General features: G+C 40.0%; 1 protein-coding gene across 7 annotated transcripts in view; it reads left to right on the top strand.

Annotated features, from left to right (window-relative positions):
• Positions 1–16,702, top strand: part of RARB (retinoic acid receptor beta) — a 324,309-nt gene that overhangs the window by 98,367 nt on the left and 209,240 nt on the right. The gene's annotated exons all lie outside the window — the stretch shown is intronic.

Raw genomic sequence — 16,702 nt, 5'->3', positions numbered from 1 at the left:
TATAAATTTAAGTCTCAGCTGTTCATTGGCATCTTTTTCATCTGAACTGGTGATACTGCATCTAACCTCCTTAGCTAGGTTACTGCTTTCTGAGGTTGAAAAGTGGAGAGCAAATGCCTCTGAGGTTGAATTAAATGAGCCGTTTGCAACAGATTCAAACTCTGTTGAATAAGCATCTTTCAGGCTCACTTGAAACAATTCAAACTTTTGTTTACTGACTCTTTACTGGTGTGAAGCAGAACTTATACTACTATTACTTCAAGAATTGATTCTGGGCTTCTGGTGAGAGTAGGAGTCATCCCATTACACGCACTTGGCAGTTTGTGTTCTCAAGAGGGTTTTTATATATATATGTTTATATATATACACACACGTATACTATTTATATCTCTATGCATATCAATTATATATATGTATCCATATATATTTATAAGTATTTGTATTTATAAGCTTACGTAATTGGTATATTTTTAATATACATATATATATAATAATTAGTAGGTGTTTTTCTTTTTACTTGAATATGCTTTCTGAACAAGACTTATCATTGTGTTTTTATCATACATAGGGAAACAAAAATTCCTAACCGTACAAGGGCTCTTTTACACCAGCTGGTAGTGCAGAAATGCTTCTAAATAGTAGTACAGTATTTTACACCCACCATAATGTCTTCACAGTCATGTAAATGTAAAAGGGCATAAGTTTAATGTGCACTTAAGAGTTGTAACTGTGCAAATTTCTCTATGCAAAATGGGAAGGGGAAGCAAGGGAGCAGGTGCATCGCTCAGTCAGCCCTTTTTTCCTTTTTTTCTCCTTAGTCCCTGTTGTTTCCTGTAGCCTCCTGAAGAGCTACCAGCCAGTGTTAACTTAGATCTTGTTTGTGGGTTATATAGTCGTGAATTTAGATGATTAACATAGGGCTGTTCTCATTTCATGGCTTGCCTCATATGTGGTTTTTTCCTGGGCTGATGTAAATAGTGGGTATTTTTATGCTAGAAACAGTGTCCAAGAGATAGGCCTTCCTGTCCCACTTAGGTCTGTCCTGTTTGTAGTTGTATTAAAGAGTGAGTGTTGGGTTTTGTCTAGAAGAGTGAAATCTTTTCACACCTGCAATATTATCAGTATTTAAAAAAAAAAAAAAAAAAGAAAAAATTTCTGGTTTGAGCCCAAAGTAAAGTCCCTTCTACGTTTTACAGTAGCTTCAAAATGGAAAGGTCTCTTCACTCTGCTTTTTTTGCATTGTTATTAAGGAATAGCATCCTGTAAAACTATGAAAAACCTACTGGTCTGTCCTTGAAAGCAAGACCTCAAGACTGTCCTCCTGAAGGACTCGGAGGGAGTCGTCTAACTAATCAGCTATTGACTGGACAGCAGGTGGAGATTGCTTAGTTTATTGATAAATCGTCAAACAAGTAGATGGAAGAAAATGTTAGTGACTAATCTGTGTGTCTCTGTGTACTTAAAATCTTGAATTGTCTTCTGCCCTTGTGGTTGTGTGTGCTCAGTCAAGGTGGCAAGATTTTTGTGTCAACAAACGTATTTCTAGAGCCAAGCCATTTGAGGATGTGACCATCTCTGAATAATTTGCATTGCTGTTGCAGAAAAAAATAATACCATGTCATCATCACTGAATAAATCTGTCCTGTTCCATTGCTCCTCACCAGGAGCACACATCCATAGGTTTCTGTGCTCTCTCCCCTGTATGTTGCTTGTGCCCTCCTCTGTGGCTCGAGGAGGCAAAAGATGTGTATCAATTTGCATGATAGTTCAGCCTTGTAACCTGGAGTGCAGTGGCTGCTAATGTGTTTTTTGGGTAGGTTTTTCTGCTTGTACAGATTAATGACCCGATTCGGAAGCCATTCTACATGCTGGACTCCTGCTGATTTCTGTTTGTGCAGAACTGCAAGGGAAGCTAACTTTGAGCATATATCCTGGCATAATTTCTTCAGGGTCCAGTCCTGGTGCCCAGCCAGAGTTGAAATAATAATAAACTGGCCTTCGCGCTTTCATCCTTCTTTCTCTCCTCTTGAGGCAGAGATTTTTCCTGTCTGCTGGAGGAGGTGCACTCTGAGTACTGTGGGCATGGATAGAGGTTCTGGGGACCTCTGGTGCTCCTCCAGGCACATCTTCAAGCTGCCACAGAGCACACAGTTTGGAGACAAAAATGAGTATTTGCTTCTCCCTAAGTTGCCATGCCGTGAGAGTGGCTGCAGTATTTTGAGGAAAAGTTGAGCATTTCCCCAATGCATTTATTGCACCTTTAATCTGCACCTTCAGAACACTGTAGGTTTTCCTGAAGTTCAATGATGGAAGAGTCTGTTCCCCTTGTGCAGGCCTACGTTCTCCATGCAGCCAATGGCTGGCCTTGTATGGACTCTTAGCTCTCAGGGGAGCAGGCGTGTGATGGGTCTGTCTGGCTAAAGGAATAATGGTTTTGCCTCTAGGTGATCCAAGAGTAGCTGTGCATGTTATCACTCTGTCAGTATCTAGTGGGCTTCACCACCTGACCCCTCCCCAGCTGTGGATATGCATCTCCAAGCTGCTTACTGCTTTGTGACTGAACTATGAGTTTTCCTTTTAGAAATTGTGTATTTCTGTCTCCTAGAAATAGTAATAATCCTGAAAACCCAGAGAAACCTAGTTTCCTAAGAATTTAAAGATCCTATTTCTATCCATGTTGAACAGCAGTATACTTGAACCTAAATCTTTCCTGGCTTCTTGACAATACACTTTGAAGGAGCAATTCTTCCTTGCAGAAGGCAGTTGTTCAAAGGACCTTGGAGATTTGTAATGCTAGAAGTAGCCAAGGAGAGGATGGATTAGTAGGTAGAGTGCAGGTGCATGGTAAATGCAATTTATCACATGGATGCCACCCTCAGGTATGTGGGTGGATGAGTTGAGAGATACCTACCTAAAGCTTTAACTTGCTCAGTGAACACTTAATTCAGAGGATTTTCAGTTTTCTCTGCTTCTAACAGCATTCTGCAGTCGTAGTTTCACAGGATTAGGTATTCTTGAATAGGTTTTCCGTTGTGTTAGGTGTAGGCATATTGCTCTGCAGAATCACTCAAGCATGGATGCCCTTTTTTTTCCATCTAGTTGTTTCAACAACATGTCTGTTGTGACCACTGAGGGATTATCACTGCCTGGTAGATAGTATTGTGTCTTCTTGTGGGGGATTTCATCTCTAAGTTTCCTGCACACATTTATGGGGAAGACTTCTATTGTGAAAATCCTTGAGTGTCTCCATCATCTCTTTTTCCCGCAGCACCGGACACTTAGATTCTGATTTTAAATGTATATTAGTGTGGCACTGTTGAGATATCAGTGGATTTATGTGATGAAATCCTTAAGACCAAGTTGTCTGATTTTGTAACTTGCATTTGGCTTGTACTGTCTCCCAAGAATATCTATTTGCGTTTTCGTCAGAGACTTCAGAGGCAGTATCTTTTCAGATATGAAAAGTAACAGCAATAAACTACATTAGCAAATCCTCCTACAAGCTTCTTCTGTTTCCTCAAACTTCATGCTTAATAGTTGCTGGTAAATATTCTCTCTTTTCATCAAAGTAGCTTGTAAAGATCAATGATTTTAAAGAATTCATGCTAAAACTGCACAGATCTGCTTAGTTATAGCTGCTAATTGACTGCAATATGAGAATAAAAAGAGGATGCATAAATCTGAAAACGCTGCAAAAAGTCGATAGGAAAGTGACTGTGATTTTGAAATGACGCTGTGTCTTTTTTGGTCATGGGTGGGTGAGACCGGATTCATTTAATGCCAATAGCAAAGCGTCATTGTCTTCAACTGGTCTGAGATTTTGCTGTAATGGGTGTGGTGAGAGACATTTGACATTTTCACTTTGATACCTGAAACCACCACAAAAAAAAAAGTAAAATACTGGGGTTTCTTTTTCTGTTACCACGTAGACTGTACCTCTGTTTTTTTCCAAAGTTCAGCTCGTCCCTCACAGCTGAGCTGAAAAATCAAATACCAAATCTGATACACTCGCATTCCATGTGGAAAAGAAAGCCTGGATTTGGAGTCAATCCTACCTCTGAATAAATAGACCCTGCTTTTTCAAACAAACCTATGCTGATTAATAATGCACTGCTGTACTGTGCCAAAGTAAATTTTGCATAAGGGTAGTGAAAAAATACATGAAACTTGATAATCTGCAGTGAGTTTTAATTTTGGTTAATATGAACTTGAAATTTAGGGGCTCAGAAGTATCCTGAAACAGTAAAGAAGCTTAATCTGCTGCCGTCTCCAGGAACTGCTGCATTTCGCACAAGTTTTTTCTGTATGTTTGTGGGGTTTTTGGTTCTTCCAAGAAAAAAACAACTCCAGAGCTTTGATTCCTCTTTTTCTTTTCTCCCTGAGCAAAATCCCTTTAGTATGAAAAGGAAAACGCAAAGAAGTGTAACAGTCCATAAGCCACTAATGCATGTTGTTTATAACATGTAGTTAAAGTGTCTTTCTCCTGGTACTGGCAGTTCTTAAGCCAGATGCAAAGCCCAAGCAAGCAAGTGGATGCAAGTCTGGGCTTGAGCATTGTGGGGAGACTAACTGGTGATGGTCTCTGGTGGGAATTTATGCTTCTACTGAATTCCTGAGCTTTGAGCACGGCATTATCATTGGCTTTGTGCAGTCTGGATTTTGTTTCTTTGGACTGAGGTGTGCCTCCACAGAAAGACTGCAGTGGAGAGAGTGAGTTCGTTCAGAGAGTAAGGTAATGTGGTGAGAACATGGTGGTAGTAGTAAGAAAAATGTGTACTTTGAAGTGGATGTAAACATTTAAAGATGGATACGTTTGCAGTTCGTGATTGGCCTGAATACAAGAACACTAATGCATTGTAAAGAGATAATTTCTTTAAATACTGACAGCACCATCTTTGGTGGAGGTGAGGAATCATATTTCAGTTTGTCAAGCTTTACCATGTTTTGTATTTATTCAGGAATTATTTCAGTGTAGCAAAAGGTGAAATTTTTGCTACAGTGTGTAATCAGTTCATCTGTTGGCTGGTGGATCAAGCTATGCGGAGAAGCAGTTAAGACATCGCTCTTCTCTTAGCTGTTTGCATTAGTTTTGCATCCAGCTGCTTTGCCTCAGCTAGTGCCCAGTTCTGTTGTGCTCAACTCAGTAAATCATGGCTAATAAACAGCAATTTGTTAACGCGATGACGTACAAAAATATGGCAGTATATATAGGGGTATGGCTTTTACATGCTAATGAGCTCTCTGTTCGTTATTGTATAATTCTTCCCCATTGCCTTTCTGTGATGGAAGTGCTCTGTTCACAGCTTCTGCCATGTGCAGTGTCCCCATGGAGACAGTGTGCGGTGTACACCTCCCCTTTTTTTATCTAATAAGTTCCTAGATGCTTGTAGAAGCTTCTCTGAAATATATTGTGAAAGATACTACTGAAATTAATACTTTGCAAGATTACTTATTACAAAGAAAATAGTGGTAGATGATTTCTTTGTGGGAGCTGTGGGGAGGTGAGGGGCTAATTTATGATATTGTGAGCTTTAAAAGAATATATTCAAAGAATTTTTTTTTGCCTATTGAGGATGCTGCCTGTCCTATTTACATTGCTTTTCTTACTGCCTAGAATTGCTTTTTTTTGTTATAGGAGGCTGCTGTACCTACATTACTGACTGGTGAGGTATCCAAGTGCTAAGTTTGCAGTTTTTGTGAAAGCTGTTTGATTCTGATTATATCCAGTTCAATCTGTTCTGTAACTTGGTCTCCTTTCCTATTTACTGTTGTATGCCTTTATTTATAAATATCTTTCTTGTGCTCTTTTTTTTGTATGCCTGGCTCATAAAATCACAGCCAGAAGTACAAGCTTTATGACTATAAAACAAGTCATGCCTACCTTGTAGACTGTGTCATCTGCTGTGATGTTGTATTCTATGTATTATCAATTTTACTGTAAGAGGAAAATTAGAGCGTGCATTTTCCACATGAAGAAATCAAATGTAATCTAAATGCAAACCACAGGTTTTATTGCACAGTAATTTTTGATAGCACTGCTATTACTAATCCCAGCATGACAAGAAACACAGCATAGTTACCAAGTTCGCGGCACTCATTTGTTAATGGTCTTTTTTGGTTAGGAAAGCCACAAAGCCAGGGCAGATAGTTCGCCAGTTATAGTCTCAGACTTGCAAAAATGTTAGTGGAATATTGTACATTTTTACAAATCATTTCAAGTCTGACAGGAATATGTATCCTTTCTTATTTCCATGAAAACATTATTGAGTAGTAAAAATAAAATGTGATAATTAACCATATCCAATAAATACCTTATTAATAGTGCTTTTGCTTCTATAGGGTACTTCATGGGGAGTTCTAAATTATTCTTTTCTGTATTTAGGGTTTTAGGATCTATAATCAAGGAAATAAAAAACTAATGATTGTGTTACAGTAGAGTGCATCTGCCTCCCAGGTGGGGAGCACACTTCCACTGGTCTTGTAGGTTATTCAGAACTATGAAGATGACAGTGAATGAACTTCTTTCAGTCAGTTTTGGTCAGGCTTGACAAAAGTGTCACAACTGACTTTATAATACAGTGGTAACCCAGGAGTCTTATGCAAGTGTGCAGTTTGGGAGTGTTGGATATTAACTGACACAGGCCAGATGAGAATGTATTCTGCCTGCTTGAGATATGTTAGTTTTTCCATGACAGCTACTGAACATGGATTAACTGTGGGTGCAGTCCGTAAAGGCCAAGCTGGACTCAGCTGTGATCAAATCAGTTGCAATTTAAAGTGCATTTAGTATGCTTCTCTGCATTTTCTTGTTTGTGCCTGAAGAACACTTGGTGTGTATAGCTGTACTTGTGATGTGGAGTCTCCTTATCCCATTTGTATATGCTCTGCATAGTTATCAAAGCACACTTCGGCCCGGGATGGAAACACAGGTGCAAGTAGGAGATGGAGTTGCAACTGCAGAGGGACTTTGGAGACTCTTATTTCTCTTATTGGAGAAATTTGGCTAAAGCCTGGGGTATGATACCCATTTGCAGATGATGAGTAGTATTGAGTATAAATCCTCAACAGCTGTTGTGAACTCATGTTATCCTGAAATCAGAACCATAGTCCTCTCTGATAGGTGTCTGGATTGATACTTACTTAAAGTGAAGGATACTACCTACCACATCATGGATATTGTTGTTTCCATTAGATAAAATTTTCATACAGACCTCTCTTTTTGAAGCAGGGATCTAAACCAGGTATGTTGGACACATCAGACCAGGAGAAAGTCAGTGCTGCTACACAGGCAGGCACTTCCTGGGGGCTGGTCCCTGCTCCATGGGCATCAGTTCTACAGCTGTTCCTTCAGTATGCACACTGTAACCATGAATGGGAGAGGACAAGGGAAGAGAGTTTAATGGGAGAAGTGAGGGGCATGCCACCATTTGAAGTCTTTCCTTTTATATAAATAGGGAATTATGCTAATCCAGGTTGTGGGGGAAAATACATGCCCTGTGTTTGTGATTGGCCAGACTGTATGATGATAGTGGCTTCTTGCTTTTCTGTACATAGGAGATTTGTTAGCTGTACTGAGTTTATAATTCCTTTCTATCTAGTTAGGGGTTTTTTTTTGCCTTTTCATTTAATCTGTTACTGTCTGGGCATCCAGTCTTGTTTCTGTTAAGGGATATTAGCAAGATACCTGGAAGGAACTGGCTTGCTTAAGTGATATATACTGTGACTTAAGATAAAATAAATCAAATTCAGAGGTAATATCACCAGTACTTATAACCATGCTCCTTTGATCATATCTGGTTGATTCAATGTTATTTACTTTTGGTGATAATGGTTTGTCTGCTTTATCTCCTCTTCTCTGTCAGTAGCTTTGACTCTGTCCATATTCACTTGTCTCAATTAATAATGCTTTTAGCTCATTGATTTTATTTTCCAGCTGGCTGAATGTATCTGTCCAACTTTGCTTTTGTACAGTTTTCCCAAATCTTTCTTGCAAATGCTGATCCCTTTCTTCTTCTGAAGGAAGCTAAGAAATGTTTGTTACTTCTGGTAACAATGGTGACAGTGACCGTGTCCAGTTAAAGTTCTATGTGTTCCACTAAAACTCTTTCCTCAGGAGAGCTTTACTTTCAAGAAGGCCATGGTTGTGTCTTACTCTTCTGGATTCAATTATAGCCAGCCTTTAGGTTGTACTGGTCAAGATAAAGTAATGGACCCCACTGGAGGTTTTTTTTGTTAGTTTGTAGTATTAGCTTTCTGTGTTAGAGCAGAGAAAACTAAACCACTGTGTGTGTGTGTGTGTGTGTGCGTGTGTGCATGCATGCATCCTTTGTGCTGGGTGTAAGTTAAACCAAGGATCTTAGATCTTCCCGGCAGGGCATTGTTATGGTGCTGGAAACCTCGAAATCTGAAATGTTGTGTATGAGGCTGCTGAAAATGTCACTGTGGTAGTATCCAGTCACCCTTTCAGTCATGGCATCTGTCTGAACATATCAGTTCCCCTAAATTTGGATTCATTTTGGAAAATGCTGCTGACTTTACAACTTGATTTACACACTTACATGCTTGTTTTTGTTGACACCTTCTAAAATGCATTCCCCTCATGCAGTCTTTGGTAGGTGCTTGTGGGACCAAGTCACTAATTCCCAAAAAAGTAGTGTACCATATACAGATGTGCTCTTTTTAAATGTACTTTAAAATGAGTTTTTTGTGTATTTTATCCAGAGTTACAGTTGATGTTGTACAAGTACCTCAAAACATAGTTTGTCAGCCTACATCTCTTTTACAGACATCAGGTTCAACAGCATGGGCTTTCACTTTTTTTAACTGTCTTCTCTAATTCTCCTCTTCTGCAAAGCCAGTTTTTGGAGGTTTGGTGTTTTGATTTTGTTTTGTTGTTTTGTTTGTTTGGTTTTTTGTTTTTGTTTGAGGTTTTTTTGTTTAGTTTTCTTTCTTTTTATTTTCCCCTGCCTTTTTCATACTTTTTTGTTTTGTTTTTATTTTTTTACTTTTCTGTTTGTTTTTTTTTCTCTTTTCTGTTTTATAGTTCTTTGTATTCTGTGTGTCCTGTGTTAAGAAGAGAAGAGTGAATAAATGGGGCAGTACATAATGTAATAATACCAATTTTTATTTCAATTCCTGATTAACATTTTGAAGGTAAGTTCAGCAGGCAGTGATTATAATCAACTGAGGATGTCCAGAATACAAGGGAAAGCAATACTTGATTACAGCAGTTTACAGTTTTACAGTTAAAAGATATGAAAAAACACAAATAGTCCCTTTGGGAAATGAAATATAATGGAAGTGTGGTTATTAAAAACTAGATATAATGTACACTAGTTATTGCCTATTACGGTAAATCACCACAAGATGCAGGAAACATATCAGATAGATAAAACAGCCTTCTTGGAATATGTTGTCTTATTTTCCAGTGGATACTTTTTTTATTCTTAGGCACTGAATTGATTTGGGGTGTGGAATTCATTTAGGAGCGTGTTCACTGCCCTTTTCAGAATGGCTATTGAAATGAAGTTGTTATCTGTGCTGAGCTGTAAGTCATGCTCCCCCATACCCCCAGGAAAGCCGCTTAGAGGGGCAATCGCGTACACCAGGTACTAATAGCTATTAGTTACTTAGAGTTAATGATGTTGCCAGCCTTGAGTATTTCACTTATCTTCAAATGGAAGTGCATGTTGATTTCCATTTCACAAATGGAAAAATTGAGTCAGATGGAGTTCAAATGACTTTCCTGAAGTCACTAGCGAATCACTGTCAGATCTGAAGATACAATCCAGCCGCCACTCCCCTGTGCCCTATGTGGTTATGTACAACTCTGAAGTGCCTGAGTAAGTAATTTTGGTTCATTAATGTCTTTATGCTCATTTGACAAAGATATGAACAACTTCACAGCTTTTCAGGGTCATTCATCTGGGATCTGTCAGTGCCCTCCCCATCCATCACACATATCCAACACAGCTTGATTGAGTTACTACCACCTGGATCAGTTGGGGTCTTGCAGTTCTGATATTCTTTCTGTTGTCATGTCCTAAGGATTGCCTGAAATAATTCTTAGAAATTAAAACATTACATTTATTTTGTGGATTAGAGAGAGTGAGGGTGGCCTAAGGAGGACATCCAACTTCAGGCAGTGACTTTGTATAAATCTGTTGTGATTCCAAGCATGCAGTGATGCTAACTGAGTCAGCTGTTATGTCAAGATTTTCTTTGATCTGCTAAATTAATATGGGTTAATTAGATTAATTAAACAGAAGATAACTAGAGATGAAGAAGGAGGTCAAGAAGAAAATTATTGGCAGTTGTAGCCTTGTGTTGGGTTAGCCTTGGCTAACCGCCAGTTACCCACACGGTTGCTCACTCCTGCACTCTCCCATGAGATGGAGAGAAAATAGAAGGAAGGTGAGAAGATTTGTGGCTCAAGATAATGACATTTTAATCATGACAGCAAGAGCTGTACAAGGAAGCAAAGCAAAAAAGAGTAATTCATTCACTACTTCAAATCAGCAGGCAGGCATCCAGCTGCTTCCTGGGAAGCATGGCCTCAGCACACATGGCAGTTGCTTGGGAAGACAAACACCATGACCATGAACATTGCCCCTTTCTCCTCTATTCCTTGAGCATTCATTGCCAAGCACAACATAATGTGGTCTGGAGTATCCCTTCGGTCAGTGCAGGCTGGCTGTCCCAGCTGTGTCCCCTCCCAGTATTTTTCTTTGGCAGACTATTGAAAAAAAAGCCACGAAAACCAACCAGTAAAAAAACCAAACCCCCCCAAACCCCGTTTTTTGTGGAGTGAACATCAGCAGGCTAACAATAGCCATTCATAACACAAAATTGTTGCAGAGAGCATTGGGTAAATTGGACATGAACAAATTTCCCACAATGAATGGAATTCAGTCTGTGCGTCTTTGGGAGCGGGTAAGGAAATGGCACTGTCAAAGCCTCTCTGAAACACCATATGCTGTAATGGCAAAATAACCACAGATAGCTGGAGAGACATTGGGATTACAGAATACGGGGGGTTGTGTCAAAGGAGGGAGTATTCATTTCTGAGAAGAGAAGTAAAGGTGAAATTGGTAGAGACATTTTAATTAACTTATGTGCCAGTATGGTTTTTGTTTGTATTTTATTAATAACTTGATCCATGACAAGGTTATGGAAAAGCCTGTGTTTGGGCAGCTAGCAAGAGAAAGCAGTGGAAAAAAACCTATGACTTATTTCCAGGCACTTACTTAATTAAAATACAAAGCAGGCAATATGGTCTCTGGATTTATTTTTCCCATGTAGACTATAAGCAATAAACTGAGATTGCCGAACAAAAAAGGTACGCTTGCACCTTTTTATGTGGACCTTTGAGCTGCTTCTTCTCTGAGATGGATGCAATCTAGTTCCAGCTTTAAGATATTAAGAGGCATATGTTTGCCTAACCCTGGTGGGAATACCACCCTCAGGAATCCCTTAAATCCTAATGGGAATAGTAAGCCTTGAAGTTTGTTGGTTTGCCTGTGTTTCTTTTTAAGTCCCATTGAGGTGAGATGCAGCCTTGGGGACCCCTTATGTGGTATACTCATCTCCTTCCTCACTAACCCCTGAAAAAAACCCTAGAGTTGTTTCCTGGTGCTTCTGAAATGTTCTTTTCTGGAAGAGTCGTGGTTTGTGACCTTCCCATTTCTGGCTTTCTGAGTTTCCATCTGACTGACCCCATGAGCTGTGATGGTCTCCCTGCACCCAGGTTGCTCACTCTGGATGATGCCTCAGTGCCTAGTGAGGCTTGCTTCCAGCCCTGTGTGAACCTCTCTTAGCATTTTCTGGCTACAAGGGTAAGAAAGGAGCTGCATGAAGAATTGCATAGTGTGCAGCTGGGATTTCTGTCCCTTGAATCATGGAGGCTGTTAGATGCAAGCAGAATACAGGTAGCCCTCTGATAAGAACTGGTCTGGAGGTGTGGAAAACTTAAGGTTGGAAAGCGTATATACAATTTTTTAATTTCAGTTTTTCTTAGGATTCCTTTCTTGGGCTTTTAGAAGATGCAGTTGCAGGGATTACTTCACTTGGTGTTTACAACCTTGGCTCATATCAGCTTCATACCAGCTGCTTGGGGCCAGAATGGGTTGGCAGCAGCAGGAGCGTATGCTCACTCCATGGATCGGCAGTGGCCATCCCCTCCTGTCTGAGACTCCAGACCCTGGCAGTCCCAATGCATTCATGTTTTAGAAGTAGTAAAACTAGTGATAGATGACATATGATGGTTTTAAAGGTTAATTTTGTAATTAATGAAGTCAAAGTTGTTTTTTCTGGTTTTTTTTTTGCTAGCAGGTTTAAAATAAAGCTTAAATCAACGAATAAATTTAAAAATAAATACTGTTGTTTGCCCATAATCATCTTTATCATAATGAAATGTTAAAAGGGTTTCCATCCTGCAAACAAAGCAGGAAACACTTTGGCTTTCCTCAATTTATTATGGCCTGTATTTATAATAGGACAGAGCTGAACTTCTAAAGTCTGACTAAAGGCTGTTCTGAACTGGAAACCGCAAAAATGCATTTGTATAAAATGCAGTTCTTATGTGTAGAATTAATTAAAATGTATGGCAACTACAACCAGCCTATATAGAAACACATGGGACACTTGTGAGGGAATAGCTATAATGCAGGCCAAGGCTAAAGTGATGAATTCTTTGTGTCTGAGGACATAAACCCTCTCACAAAACAGCATGGCTGTGTATGTATGTGCACTCAGAGAAAATTTTGCAAGTCTAGGTGCTGTATCTCAGCTGTAGTTAGTGTGGCGAGGTGGAATGGGTTTGCAGGGCTGCTCACACGGGAGGTGGCCATGAGAGATCTGCTTCTCAGCAGAGCTCCTCTGGGTGGGTGGGTGCTTTAGGGCAGGGAGGCTCCAGTATATCCTAGGGACCCTGCTGCTTGAAGGCTGCAGCTGAACTAGGGCACAATTGCTATTGTTCCCAGGAGCAGCCCTGGGTTGGTGTGAGCCCTCACCACCCTATGACTCCACTGGTTTGGGTGGTCAGGAGGCCAGACGTGGAAGTGGGTGCTCTGCGCTAACACCTCTGCTGCTTTAAGTAGGGGTCATACTATGGCTTACATCCCTGGGGCAGCCACAGCACACACTTGAAGCATTGCTCCTGGGCTCTCCTGACCTGCACAGAGGATGCTGCCAACAAAAATCTCGAAGCTGCCCAAGTTACAAGCAAAAGCGTGGGCTGAAGTAGTGTCTTTTATTCAGTCACTGGCATTGGTTGCTGCGGTGTTTCTGTGACTCTGCCTGTTCATTTTAATAACCGTACGATAACAGTTGCAAAAAAAGTCAGTGTAAATAGAGGAGATCATGTTAAGCAGTCACAGAAGGGTGAATATCCTGAAAAGCTGTGAGTTGGAAGTCAGCATGCTGCTTTCAGAAGTTACTCTTCCTGAACTGTTGCCATGAACAGAGGAACACACACCAGTGTCTGTCTGTAACATTTATAGTGTATTTTTGTTTCCAGATTGTGTTTTGTTTTCCATTTTTCCATTAATGGGCTTTTGTATTCTCCCTGCTAATTAAATGTATGTACTTCGCTATCCTTTTGATCCTAAAATTTAGCTTGTAGTGGGGAATAAGCTGCTTTTACTGTTCCTTTCTGGAAAGATCAAAATACTGTTCAGAAAACCTGCAGAGTTTATGAGCTGGGTTTTTCTGGGTTGGGTTTTTTTTGGCATTGTACTCTCTGTGCTGTATTATGCTTCTTTATTTGGAAATTTATGGGGAAAATAGTTTTATTGTTCATTAGAAGTTTAAAGACCTTGTATATGTTCATTTGGTAACTTTGATTTTTGGCAGTCCCTGGAAGGATGAGGTGTTTACTTGTTTAGTGAAGAGGCCCTTTATTCAAAATGCTAATTAGCCTTTGAAACCAAATAGGCGTAAAATCTTGCTAAATGTTTCAGATGAGCTTACCGCTCCCCCAAACTCTCTCCTTCCTCCTGCTGGACTTTCCCTGTCATCTTTCAACATCTCCTCCTGCTCTGGTCCTTGGAAACCTCCAGCAGTTGCAGCACCCCAGTGCTCAGCAGAAAGCATGGAGAACCCCCTCATTCTTTCACAGATAAACAGAGAGCCTGAGGTGTGCACTGAAGTGGAGGCACACTTTGCCACATAGTGGTGTGCCTTTTTTTTTTACCCTCCTGGTTTGTTTTTTTTTTTGCATGAAGAAAGGAGGTCTATAAGAAGACCTAACAATGCCCTTACTGTTCTGTCAGAAAGTGCCTGGCTGCATCTTGTTTTATTTGGCCCTGGCTGAATGGCAGTTTCATTTATGTTTTGGGTGTTTGGCAGATATTTCATCTTTGTCAAACTTCACTTTTAACATTTGTTTAGATTACTTGTCACAACACTTTCCTTTTTTTTCCCCCCAAACTCTTAAGATTTCAGTCAGCTTGACAGTGCTCAGAAGTGGTTTCTAATATTTTTGAGCTTTCTTCTTACACGTTCTCCCTTTTAGAGACATACCAGTTAAGCTGGTTGATTTATAGTTTCTTTTTTTCACTTTGAAGCTAGTGCAACTCTGTTATTTTGAGCCTCTGACTCTCCTTGATGGTGGGGTAAGCTTCTCCTAAATCCTGTGAATAATAAAGAAAAGCATTATAGTGAGAGTCGTAAAATCCTGAATGCGTCCATTTTATTCCATCTTGCTTTGTACATAAGACACTTTGAGCAGCTGTGGTGGGATCAGGAGCACTGTTTCCCTGTTCTGTCTGATGGGTGATGGTATTTGCTTTTTATACCCATGAGGAATTGTGAGGGGCAGATCACCTGAGAGTATGAGCTGGCCCCTGGATATAAACCTGGTTTCCTTTTTTATCTGCCTATGTGATGGCTTCCTTTCACTGAATTTGTTCGGAAGGCCTGCAGTAAGAGATGAGGGGGATACAAGTGGGAGACTTCCCAGCTCTCCATCAGTGGCTGTTTCTGTGCATCCAATTCCTCTTTCAATTCCTCAAACTGTGACCAGACTCTTGGCATTTCTGCTGTGTCCTTTGACTAGAGACAGGTGGAATTGAATGGGAGAATGTAATTTTAAATGAGACTGGGAAGCCTTGATGTATGATACTCACACTGTGTGTGAATTTTTGCTTATGAATGTTTGTTTATTTTCATTTTTATTTAAATGAATGTTTAAAAAGTTGTTCAAAAATGAAAATTAAGAAAAATGACCCCATGTAGGCTTTCCTTGTTCAGGTATTCTGCCTGAAGTGATTTCAGAGGGCTGATTTGCTTATGCTGGTGTTATTCACAGCAATAACTTTTGGAGGATTGTCGCCGTCCAGATCTATGTGAACTGGTTCACTTTTTTGCAAAGTTTTTAAATTTAGAAGTTACATTTCTGAGCTGCAGATGCTTTGGTTTGGCAAAAGGCAGCCTACCGAAAGTAATGTGATTGCTGAAATAATTTAGTCTAATACTTGCTCATGCTCTAGTCGTTTCCATGCTTGAGCTGACTTGCAGATGAAGACGTATGGACATGGACAACATGAATATATTAGGAAAAATTGCAAATGCTCAACCTTCTCCAGAAATCCTGGAGGCAGCCGACAGTCTTCAGCCAGCGTGGATGAATCCCAAGTGACCCTAAAGCCAACCAGAGGTCAATGGATGGGGCACGCTGCCAGAGAGGCAGAGTATCCCTGCTTGCCTGGAGCTTTCCCATTAGCTGTTTGCTGTGGCCTGGTTGAGAGCATGGCGAGCAGACTGGTAATGGCTTGGTGTTTACAGAGTTCAAGTGTTTACTTGCAGATGCAAATACAGGTTTTGGACAGCTTGGGTCCGTATTATTCCCCTTCTGCCTTCATTTGGAATCTGGCATTGTGTTTGCCTCAGGAGAGAATGGAGTCCTCTTGGTAGTGTTTAGCTGTCAGCTGCTATTATTAATTGGTGTAATTGTTTCTTTACTAATATTTACCTAGGGTTTTAACATGGAAGTGACTATACAGATAATTCTAGTACAATCTTAGTAGAAAGTCAATGCCTTAATTAGAAAAATGACTTGCTACTCTTGGCTTATTCAAGAATCAATTTTTTTTCCTGCCCTGAAAAGTGTTTGCCCTGAAATCTAAGGAAGTTGTTAACTGGAAGGGTGACATTTGAAGAAGTGTATACTAGCAATTAAGATGAACAAGTAAATTTGACAAAGGAACTAATATTTGTTCTGAAGGAAACCTGAAACATTTGCTATGGGGGAAGGAATTTTGGAGGCATTTCTGCCTTCTCCTTCTGCTTTCTTAAAAGTCACTGCAGTAAACTGTGTTGAGAAGAGCAGACCAGAAGGGAATCTTGAAGAAGGTGAGTTAAATCCACTTAACTTTTCTTTTACTGTGGTATACTGGGTGCTATCACCACACAGGATTACCCAGGGAAAACATGAGTTATTTAAAAGCAGAGCAGAATATTATTTTAAACAGCGAGCTGGTGATGTTGAAACTCTGTGACTCTCAATTCTGCTAGGGCCAACAATTTTGAGGATTAAAAACATATGGGCTATAGATAGAGAAGATATCCACGGTGCTTGGGGTATTATTTAGTGGTATTTGTATTATTCAGGCTAGCAAAAACAAACAAAAAGACGAGAAGAAAATCTCCTGTTACAGGGCATAAGCCATCCAGTAGATGATGTGAGCTGGAAAGAAATTTTATG

The sequence above is a fragment of the Corvus hawaiiensis genome, chromosome 1 (genome assembly GCF_020740725.1).
Source record: "Corvus hawaiiensis isolate bCorHaw1 chromosome 1, bCorHaw1.pri.cur, whole genome shotgun sequence".
NCBI classification, from domain to species: Eukaryota; Metazoa; Chordata; class Aves; order Passeriformes; family Corvidae; genus Corvus; species Corvus hawaiiensis.
This window is presented reverse-complemented; position numbering and strand designations above follow the sequence as displayed.